The sequence below is a fragment of the Silene latifolia genome, unplaced genomic scaffold (genome assembly GCF_048544455.1).
Source record: "Silene latifolia isolate original U9 population unplaced genomic scaffold, ASM4854445v1 scaffold_75, whole genome shotgun sequence".
In the NCBI taxonomy this organism is placed as follows: Eukaryota; Viridiplantae; Streptophyta; class Magnoliopsida; order Caryophyllales; family Caryophyllaceae; genus Silene; species Silene latifolia.
Genome location: NW_027413661.1, coordinates 215,068 through 226,782, shown reverse-complemented (window position 1 = coordinate 226,782; position 11,715 = coordinate 215,068). Strand labels below are relative to the sequence as shown.

Sequence of the window (11,715 nt, the reverse complement as noted above, 5' to 3'; positions counted from 1 at the left end):
CAAATAAGATGTCTATTTGCGGCGTTTTTTTGAAAAAAACGCAGCAAATAGGCATAAAAAAATCTTTTTTTTTTTTTTTTACTAAAAATTTAATCCAAACAAATGATTTACAAATAGTAACCCGCAAATATATTTTTGCACAAACAATCTTTACATGGTTTTAGTAAATATTCAAAATTCATACATCAAATAGAAATAATTCGTACATGAAAAAGAAATAAAACACATACAATACTCCAAAACTATCACGAGCACTAAAATATAAAAATTAAAAAGTAACTCAACTTTGATTCTAAACTCAAGCTTCTAATTCATTCAATTCTAATTCATTCAACAAGCCAGCTCTTATATATGTCACCTCTCCAAATGTTCAAAGCGTTCTTTCTAGTCACTCGTGTTTTGGTGGCTGACGAGTTCCTTGAGGATGAGTAAGTACCTGAATTCTTCAACTCAAGCAATCCAATTTGTTTTTTAAATAGTGTCTTCTGCAATGTTCCTCCACCTCCCTAAAAACACATGAAATGCCACCAATTACGAAGATGATTGACGGAGAAATTTTTATTTACTAGAAAATGGAAATATTAGAAGGGAAAACTTCAATTACTTACAGCCAATAGTTCATTTTCTACACTTCAATTTTATGTAAGGAATGGAAACTGCGCAACTATAATTCACTACAGCAAAATTATATCGGTGTAGAAAGTTACATACTTCAATTACTTACAGCCAATAGTTCATTTACAAAGATGGTTCACTAAAGCAAAATTATATCAAAGGACTTGTTTATAGTGTTTCAAGTCATTAATCTTATGATAAAGGATAAAAAAACACAGTAGAAGGACCGGGAAGCAAGAATTGCATAAGAAATTCAATTTCCACAATCAAACAAATTCCATTTGTGATAAGAATCACATTTTGACGGGTACAAATATAGGAGGCAACTTAAACCTTATCCAAGTATGGCAGACACAACATTATCGAGCTAAAACGATAATTAAACTAACGAGTCTTACCCAAGTCAAAACTCTTCAATAAAGAGACAAATAAGGGCAATAACTTGATAAAGAACTAAAAGAGAAGGGGAATGAGGGAGTCTTCAAGGCTTCAGGATTTATTTTTTGATGGGGGTATCGGGTATGTGAGGAAATTAGGTCTCTGGTGCAATAACAATTAAGTTCTATTTATAATCAAACAACATCAATAGTTTTGCTTGTTTTATGATACCTGTAGCTAGATAGCAGGCCAATAACACCCACCAGCAGCACCAGCTAGTAGTCTTACTACAGCTATTATCAGCGCATCAACTACTAGCACTACCAGTATGCCACCTACAGTTCCACTAGTACGTAATCAACAAACTTAACATTAAAAATCCAAAGGTTTGCGATTAAGCCCAAGCAAATCAAACTTCATCTAGTTCACGCTTAAACTAAATCCCCATAACTATATCCAATGTGCCACATTACAGTGTTGAAGATGAGGAAAGAAATGAATTATACCTTACTTTTAAAAGTTGCCGCCCTTTGATGATATTCCACATAAGACATACCTAAAAGGAAAGCATACAAGTGTGTTGTGTTCTTGTGTCCTGAAAAAAAAAAAGCATATTACTTTTACTACTGTTAGTTCATTGCTAATCTTCTGCCATTAGTATCTAAATCATTAAGTTAACTGAAACAATTGCCTGAAATTTTCAGCAGCTTAGGAATCATCATGATGTATACATGAGTAAACTTTTCTTGCCTGCAATCGACAATCTAGGATAAAATTAATGAAAAGAGTAAGTTAAAAGACAAAAGCAAACCTGAAATCAATTTTTCCCCAATTCTATACAAAAATCAATACCCTAGATCAGAGATAAAAGCAACAAACTTGAAAAAAAAAAGGCCAAAATTTCATATAACATCTAGATGAGTTGGGAACCATAAAAGCATAAAGCCCTATTAATGTAGGCTAAAGAAAATAGTAAAGGAGCTATCACCAAGAGAAAAAGGAACATTACAGCAACTCTGCCAAAGTTTCTGATCATGTCGACTTCAGAATCAAAATCCAAGTTCCTCATAATCTTATATTATCCCTGATTACATAGACATTTCACACATTTTTTTTTTAAAAAAAAGCTCAAAACGTGTAGATAGACCACAAGGAACTCAAGTTTTGATGGTTCAGACTTCAGAGAGAAAGTTTTAGGTATGAACACCTTCAATTTCGATGCTTCTCAGGGGATGTTGCTTATAGCACTGCACTTTACGCTTCAGGATACTAAAGACCAACTAAAAATGGAAACATAAGAGGGATTAGTTTCCGGGAGATGTGTGTCGTAAAAATTATCGAAACATAAAGTGGCATTGCTTCTGGGAAATGATGCACTATGATAGGGCTGTCGTATACCTATCAAAAATAACTAACTAAACTAACTATATAGTTAGGGAAGTCAGGTCGATCTCCTCATGAAGGCAAGATATCTGTAAGAGTCCGTCTATTTGGTCAGGAAAAGAGAATTAACCTATCAATAGAGAGGAGACATGTCAGGATTTCGGTTCACTACGGTAGTCCAGTGACTCAACTGTAAACAACTTAGATAAATTATTGCGAGACGGATATGGAAAGGTCCTTCCGGTCCACTTTCTATCCTACACTTCCACTAACTTAACTTCTGTCCTCACCAGGGTAGTCTACTGTTCATAGCAGGCCTATTTAGTCCGATCTTCCGATCCAGTATTAGGATTAAATTTAACCAGATTAAAAGGGTGACTCAGAAGCGTGCACTCAACTAAGTCGATAAATATAGTTATATTGCTTGACAGAATCTCACAATTAATTCATCTAACTTATTCACTACATCGTCACATTTCTACCGTAGATCCCCTAATCCCAACATGAAACAAGTTTAGCTACTCATATCGCTATTAATATTACCAAAACTAATAAAGATGAATGAACTAACAATAAACATAATGAAGCGACAATTAAATTGCATAAAAGTAATTAGGGCAAAGAAATAAATGAAGTAAAACGAACAATTAAAGTAAATGGAAGAGAGATTATTATTAAGAAAGGAGAAAGAGATTACAATTGCAAGAATCCGGCGTAAAGAACGACAAAATCCGAGCTAAATAACCCCGAAAGCAAAGTTACACTTGTTCCGGGTGTAATTCCAGAGCAAGTATAGTTACCACCCGAGGCTAGTTGAATGATGTCTTGAGCTGAATCCTTCTTCTCTTTATCGTTCCTCTCGGTCTCTCCTGCAACAATGAACGAACTGAGGGCTTGGCTTTGTGCCAGCGTACTCACTCACTCCGACGCTCAAGTCGAAACTTAGAGAGGTAAGTTGTTACTTGGTCAATGTATATTGTAGAGAGATAAGGAAGATATTACTGGATGAATAGTGTATTAGGTTTAGTTGTGTATTTTCTGGATCCTTTCCTCAATGAAGGTTGAGGAGTATTTATAGGCCTTCACCTTTTGTCACGTAGTGGCCAAGTGGCCAAGTGGCTAGCAGTGGAAAGACGATCTACCCCTCGGCCGAGGTTTCTATGGCAGGCCGGCGGGCCCCCTGTTGACTCACCGCCGAGGGGTCCCGGATGTGAGTACGCGGGTATGTGCCCCTACTGGCAAGTTGCCATGCCGAGACTCAGTGACGACGGCCGATGGGTCCGCATCGGCTAGGGCGTCTAAGTCGTTGACTTGTTTGTGGATATCTTTGACCTTGCTCAATATGTTGACTTGGTCGGTCGGTGCGTGCGATATGCCCCATCAATTTGCCCCCAAACGTAGTCTATGCCGTGGCATGGGCTCGATGTACGTTTGAGCGTATATTCTCGCGTAAGTAATTTGCGGAAAATTTCGATCGGCTTCTTCTGCGGCGGCTTCTTTTACCTCGGCCTAGTCTTTCTTAGGCCGTACCATATCCCCCTCCACATGGATGTGTAAAGGGCATCCGATGTGGAAAAGAAAGTGACGCGGGCCGAGACCAGGATTGAGTGTGCCGGTTGTTTTTGATTGCCCCGTGCGCTACTTAGCTTGGTTGACCATGTGGCTTGCGAGAACGATGCTTGGGAATTTGTTGAGGAAGGTGAATAGGCAAGGAGATATGAATAGGCGTGTTGAAGACGCTTGTTCTTGTTGCATTGATTGACGTCTAATCGTTAACAACGATTGACATCCCGTGGTTGCATGTCCGACACGTGTCCGCACGCCGATTGGTTGACGCTTGGTTGGGTCCTTCATGTTTTCTCTCGATTGGTCCTTCTTCATGGGCTTTTCCCTATAAATAGGGCAGTTACTCCGTGAAATTGGTCACCAATTTCATTCTCCAAAATTTTTCCTCTCTAAACTTTCAAAGGTTTCTTTGTCCTCTAATTTTCTCAGTTGTTACTCCGGCGAGTGTTTTTCTTCAAGGTAAACAAACAGATTTCTTCACTCTTTATTTTGTTAAATAACTATTGCTATTATGTCCTCTGCTGACGCCGGGACTAGCGCTTCTGTGCCGGAGAGTTCCCCGTTGCGTCTTGATGGGGAGGAGATATTAGACGCCATTCCGATAAGGTTTGGGGGCCCTAGGTCTCCTTCTCCCGTAGTCGATCCACCAATTATGGGGGAACGGGAGGATGAGGGTGACGATGTTGATGAGGATGAGGGGACTCCTTCTGATGGTGGGAGGCTGTCTATCCTGGATCATGGCGAGCCCTGTACGACTGGTCTTGACCGTGCTTGGTCCCATAAGTTCGCCAGTTGTTCCGGCGAGACATTTTTCGGAGGCCATTTCTCCTTCGGTGAGGGGTACAAGATTGTTATTCCTAAGAAGGGTCAGGCGGTCTGTTGCCCTCCACCGGGTCACACCGGCGTGTACATCAGGCATCTGGAGTATGGGCTGCGGTTTCCTCTGAATAAATACGTCATGGCCATTATCGAGCTATGAACGTCGCGGTGGCCCAACTACATCCGCCGCCATGAGGACGATAGTTGGCTTTGTGTGGCTCGTCTCTTTAGGGGGGAGGTCCCGACAACAACTTATTCCGCCGACTTCATAGTCTTGGCCGTCAATCGCCGGTAAAGTGGGGTGGTATACTGTACATGACGGAGCAGGCTATGTCTCCGTGAACAAGCTTACTTCTTGCAAAGACCGCAACGGCGGTGGGTGTACGTCCAAGTGCCGGAGGACTACCCATTGCCCCGGTCTTTCCAGAGCCCTGTTTACTTGCGGGGTGAGAACCGGGAAGAGTATGAGGAGTGTACCTCCCGGTAAAGTTAAAATGGACGCTTCGATGGTCTCTCTTGCGAGGGCGAGAAGCGGGCGATGCAACCGTTTGATGCTTTGAAGGGATGGCTGCCCCGACTCGATCATTCTTCAGATGAGCCGCTCTCACACGTCGGCCTCATACCGGCCCTCAGCCAGGGTGAGTGGGGTCGGTGTGAGGCCCATCTTTGCCTGTTATGCTCCTGTTTTTAGAGCTATGTTTTATTTCTTTCATGTAATTCTTGTTTGTTTTCTTGCAGACCGGTTTGGCCAGGGTCTGTCCGAGAGTACCTTGAAGAGGTTAGGCCTTGATAAGGACGGGAAGGTCGTTGAGCAGCATCCTACGGCTGAGAAAGGTGATCGTAGACCGGCTCCCAACGAGCTTATGGACAAACAGCTGAAGTCACTGGATCTGACGGCGGCCCAAGCTCGGGTTCTAGGTGGCGTGCCGAAGAGAGCAAAGAAGGCAGCGTCCAGGCTGGCGAAGGCGTCTGGGTCGACTCCTTCCTCGACCCCAGTGGTTTAGAAGGAGCCTGTGGAGGTCATTGATATCACTGGGGGGTCGGTGACCGTTGCTAAGGAGCCACCGTTTGCTTCCACCGTTGCCGATGAGAAGAGTAAAGAACCACCGTCTGCTTCCACCGTTGCCGGGGAGAAGAGGAAAAAGCCACCGTCTGATTCCGCCGTTGCCGGGCAGAACACTGACTCAGGCGGCCCTCGAACGAAGAGGGTCCAAACTGGTACGGATCTAACTTGTGGTTCGGATTTAGCTGGTTCGCTGGACATCCCAGATGACCGGCTTTCTGATGTGTCAATGCAAGGTGACATGGATGCTCTGTGTAAATTTTTTGTAGATCCTCCTTCGGCAACCGCCGTTCTTACTGAACGGCAATCAGGGAAGCAGCCTGAGAAGGCGGGTGGTGATACCCGTCGCTGTGAGTACCAAAGATAAAATTTATAAACTCTTATTAAGACTAACCTAGGCTAGTGGTAACAGGGTCGATCCACAAGGAGGCAGTTGTAAATTCTAGTTGTTCTATGATCAGTCTAAGGTAACTATTATGGGGGTTGAATTGAGTTGGTCTAAGTCTAAAGCAAACAAAGATAATAAACTAAAAATACGATTTAAACAGATAAAAGAAAGGTACTAGGATATTCGGTCATTACAAAATGCCTGGCAAAAAACTAGGTCGGTCTGAAATAAACACAAGTAAGGCGGGAAATAAGAGGTCCTCTCGGTCCACTCCTAACAATTAGCATCTCTCGATCTCGCTAAAGGTCCCTAATGTCACTAATACTAACTTTCGTCCTGAAAAGTGACTTATAATCTAAACTTTACCTATCTTTCGATCTCAGCATAGTTTAGTCATTTTAATTGGTGATCTAACAACTGTCCCTATCTCTCGATCTAATGGGTCAGTCAAATCCTAAACATTCAACTAGTCGTGTGCACTCGATTCGCCGAATTAAGAATTAAAACAATTAAAACGAAAGGAAAACCTCACGTGGTCAGTCGATCGACCACGCATAGCAGTCGATCGACTGACATACGATTCAGTCCGAATTTATTCTACGCCGCCTACACTATAATTCGCCTACATCCTAGCACTAATTATTTAGCTACTCATTCTAAGGGTAACAACAATAACATCAATGATAAATCTAACTATTGAATTCATGTTTAAAACGGTGGAAGAAACAATTAACATAAAACAACAGTTCGGCTTTTGGGGAAACTGATCTAGCAATTCTAACACTATAAGCAAAATACTAAAATAGAAACAGTAGAATACCGTGTAGAATTGTGAAGGAAAAGAACAAGGCCGAATTATCCAAGCAAATTGTACTCAAAACCGAAGCAAACCTTGAACCCTAATTATTCTAAATCAATGTAAAACTCAAAAATAAAACTTGATGTAAAATTATCCCTAAAAGACTTGATAATAAAACAGAAAGTTGTGTTACGTTATATAGAAAATAAGCGCAACAACCCTTTCCTAAACCTAAACTTCACGGGCTTTGAGTTCTAAATCTCGTCTGGAATCGAAGTCTGGTCGATCGACTATTCAGATCGGTCGATCGATCGCTTCTCAAAGAATAAAAGAGCTTCGGGAACCGAGCCTTGGTCGATCGACTGAATAAGCTGGTCGGTCGACTGGCTAAGCTGCTGCTTGACTTCTTTTAACTCGTGGACTTGTCCTTTAGCCCTTGGATCGCGCACCAAGCTTGTTCCTTAAGCGGTTCCTTTACGTCATTTGCAATGCGATTACTCGAACAGATTTGGCTTGATTTCCCGCTAAATTCTCCACATTTCTGCAATAAAGTATAAAAGCACGAAAGTAGAGGAAAATAGAGAAATATGGGCATATATGGCACAATTGAGCTCTGAAATGCGTGTAAAAAAGAGATGTAAAACATCATATAAATGGCACGCATCAAATCTCCCCAAACCAAACCTTGCTTGTCCCCAAGCAAGAACTAGACTCGATCTAATGACCTAATGGAACGAGTTCAAACTCAGAGCGAAATGCAAACTGTAAGGCCTAAACCAATTTAATGCACAACCAACAATCAACTAGTAATGTGAATCATGCAAACGAATTACAAAGTCGTCAAAAACTCGAAATCGAATCTTGACTATAGAGACTTATCAAATTGGACTCTCGCGGGTCGCTCAAATCACTCAATCAAGCACAGGTGATATATTTGTAAGATAGAAAGAATTAATTTTGTAGTGACTCTCACCTAACTACGACCTATGAAGACATGCCAGCAATAAATTATGAAGACGACCTCTATGACCGTACATACGCATCCCAACCAAACAGATGACCATTGACACATGCCGAGGTATAATTATGGGAATGTGAGGTATGGGTAAGAAGAGGCAAAACATTTTATGGTAAAGTGGAGGTACAGGTGATCAAGCTAGTACCAAAACGGAACCAAAGGACAACATCCAACTTCTTTCTCATAATCAAACGAAACGGTGCTATAGCAAGCACAAAACTCACAATCTCCAAACTATTAAATCAATAAACTCCCCATAAGAAATAAATGAAACATGGGAGCAAAAATCGCCAAAGGCTAAGGATTAAATCATGCGAATTGACTTTTTTCTTTCTTTCACGAATCTCAGTCGATCGACGAAAGGTGGCAGTCGATCGACTGCTTACACAGTACAGAACCTCTTTTTTTCTTCTTTTTTCGAATCTTTTTTCTTCTCTTTTTTTTTCTTTTCAATTCTATTCTTTTCTTTTTTTTTTTCCTTTCCTTCCACCATTTCACCCAACATCTCGAAATGAGCATATAACCAAACCGCAAATAAACACATTCCCAAAACTAATACTACTAGCTTGACAAAGGCAGGCTAAATATAGGATGTAGTTAAGGGACAAAAAGGCTATTTTTGGCTATGAGGGGTTCATGGGTAAAATGAATAAAGGGAAACCTCTACCACATGTGTCAACAAACCACAACCCGAATGCATACAGGTATTAAGTAGATCAAGTTCATAATTATGCAAATTAAGGAAACATGTCTCATAAGGAGTACTACTCACATTCCTAGATAAACTGGTCATAGATGTCACCAGTTATAGGCTCTAATACTCAGAAATATGATGTAGCTTGCCAATTATTAAAGTCAAGTCTCAAGTTCAGCAAGAATGTAATGAAAACTCGTAGATATGCATTTACGATTCTACTAATAACATGTAAGTCAAGCAGGGCTCAGGCAAAACAGGTGCAAATGCAAAATCATCCTTGAAATACTACCGTTCCGACTCGACCTAAATGCTAAAATAAACGTGCATTTTATGGAAATTTTTGAAATTTTTTCAATTTTTTTGAATTTTGTATATATATGAAATGAAATTTTGTATATATATGAAATGAAATAAACAATGCAAAACAAAAGTAAACGTGAATGCAAAACAATGATATGCGACGCAAAACCCTTCCCCAAACCAAATCGCACAATGTCCCCATTGTGCAAAATCATGTAATGAAGAAAAGAGAAATGGGAATTTGCGATAAAAGAGAAATAAAAACACAATGACATAAAGTAAAGACTTGGGAACTCACAAGACTTTAAGCGCGAAAAGAAACCTCCCAAACCAAATGAGCTAGGAGGTTTCAGTAGCCAGCAGTGCTACTAATAAAAGTGCCTGAAAGACAGAAAATACCACGCATAAGACCGAAGAAAACAATTTTAAAGCGGAAAAATTGTACACAGGTGAGACAATAGAAGAAATAGAGAATTCGACGGAAAAATAAAGTGAAGTAGAAGACTCCCTTAAGTCCGCATATCGACCAAACACAAAGGGGGAGAGGTCGTGAACGAATATAAGCAAGAAGCGGTGGTCGATCGACCTAAAGAGGCGATCGATCGACCAGGTGTGTGGCATGAACAAGATAGCTCCTGTAAACCTGCAATTCAGTCGATCGACCATGATGGCCAGTCGATCGACTGAAATCACTGCTGCAGCGTCTTATTTCTTCGTAATTGCTCAATGATTTGAGCTAACAAGCTCGAAATACCTGCAAATGCACAATAATACGCGCCCAAAATTGCGCAAAACCCAGAACGAAGTCTAAAGTACTTAAAATCCTAAGCAAATAAAGTAAAAGCGAAGTTTTCGCGCACACAAAAGCAATAGAAAATAGTTCGAAAGCAATAAAATGAAGTTTATAACGAACTTGATCAACTAATAGTTGATCAAGAAGGACCACGGTATGGCCCACTTCGTCGGCTTCACGGCTACATGAGGTAGCCTCAAGCAGTGCTCATCTTCTCACCGCACTCTTCTCACCCCAACATCCGCAAAACTCAATGGATCAACTTGGTCATCTCCCAATCAAGGATTTCCTTGGACTCGTCGAATCCAAATCGGACTTCGTTGCTTTGACCGGCTCGTCATCCACTTCCTCATCAGTCCCATAGCTCAAGCAACCAAGACCACCCCTTGAAATGATTGGCTTCTTTGCACCGAGCAACTTGCTGCGCTCACCCTTCCCAAACCAGCTCTCCCGCAATATCGAAATAGACCGATCTTCCTCCAATTTGCTCCCAATTTGGGGCGGAGGTGTTACAACAGAGCGAAATAGAGACAGTAATTCAGGGGAAGCACAAAGCACGATTTCTTTTCGAAACCGTGTTGCAAGTGACCGCCACATGGGGTCTTTCTTCTTAGCAGTCGAGTAAAACGATGGACTGTTTCCCTACTTTAAAGGTCAACGTCCCCGAGCCTACATCTATAACCGCACCAAATAGTGTGCGAAATGGTCTACCCAAAATAATAGGAATATGAGCATCCTCGGGTATATCAAGTACAACGAAGTCAACAGGGAAGAAAAACTTCCCTATTTGGACATGAATGTCCTCTAAGACTCCTATAGGCCGGACCGCAGAACGATCGCCATCCGTGCTCGGTCATGCTAGTAATCGCAAACCTAGTCAAATTCAATTTCCTAGCTAGACTCAAAGGCATGACACTTATATCGGCTCCTAGGTCACACAATGCCCTCTCAATTGAGAAGGTACCTATGTTGCAAGGAACAGAGAAACCGCCCGGGTCCTTTAACTTAGGGGGCGCGCAGTGTGAGACAGATAGGAGCAAGACTCCTCGATAAGTGCGACAAAGGTGTGCACTTTGTTTCAAGTGACCGCTTTTTGGACAACAATTGTTTCATGAATTTCGTGTAAAGGTGCACTTGTTTAATTAATTCAAGAAAAGGAACTTGTACATTTAAGCTACGGATAACATTTTCGAACTTATTAAATGATACCTGTTCCTTGGTCGGCACTAACCTCTCCGGGTAAGGGGTCAAGAAGAAGAACCTTAGCCCTCTCCTCTAAATCACGCGTGCCAAAGATCCTTGGACTTTGGCCGAAGTCCGTCACCTTCTCTTTGTTGCAGCTCGACCCTTCTTCGACCGTCTCAAATGTGAGCCATTAACCGTCATCGGATCGAACTTGGAGCCGGGATCGACCCATCAAGACACTCGGTTCGCTTTCAATATTTTCGGATCGTGGTACCCCAAACAAGTGGTCTCTTAGATTAGTTGGCATTAAAGGACGAAATTCCTCATTATCAGCAGTGATCTTGGTCGATCAACCTACCTCCTCAGTCGATCGACTAGTCTGTACACTCCCAGAAGCTCCTGTGACCCGTGATTCGATTCATCGATCGGGTACTTGATCGATCGATCAATTGCCTGCGACGTCTTTTTTCTTCTTTTCGAACCGTCTTTCGCCCACGATGGACCCGGCAATAGTAGACCCGCTCCTCAATGTTATGGCATTCAAAGTCTCCTTTTGCCCGGTCTCATCTTTATCAACAATATCAGCAGTAGGCGAGGTCGATTGACTTTCAAATGCGGCAATTCTACTCCTAACGCTATTCTTCCGCGCTCCGAGAGTTCAGCCTCTTCTCTTCCCAATTCATCTTTATTCGGGCTTACCCTTTCCATAGC

At 41.7% G+C, this 11,715-nt stretch overlaps 1 long non-coding RNA gene across 1 annotated transcript; it reads right to left on the bottom strand.

The window, feature by feature from the left end:
* Positions 1 to 243: 243 nt before the first annotated feature.
* Positions 244 to 1,994, bottom strand: LOC141640249 (uncharacterized). Its single transcript, XR_012542925.1, has 3 exons — positions 1,500 to 1,994; positions 1,225 to 1,328; positions 244 to 506 (listed from the first exon to the last, which is right to left on the bottom strand). It is a non-coding gene; the product is annotated as an uncharacterized LOC141640249 (long non-coding RNA).
* Positions 1,995 to 11,715: the final 9,721 nt, after the last annotated feature.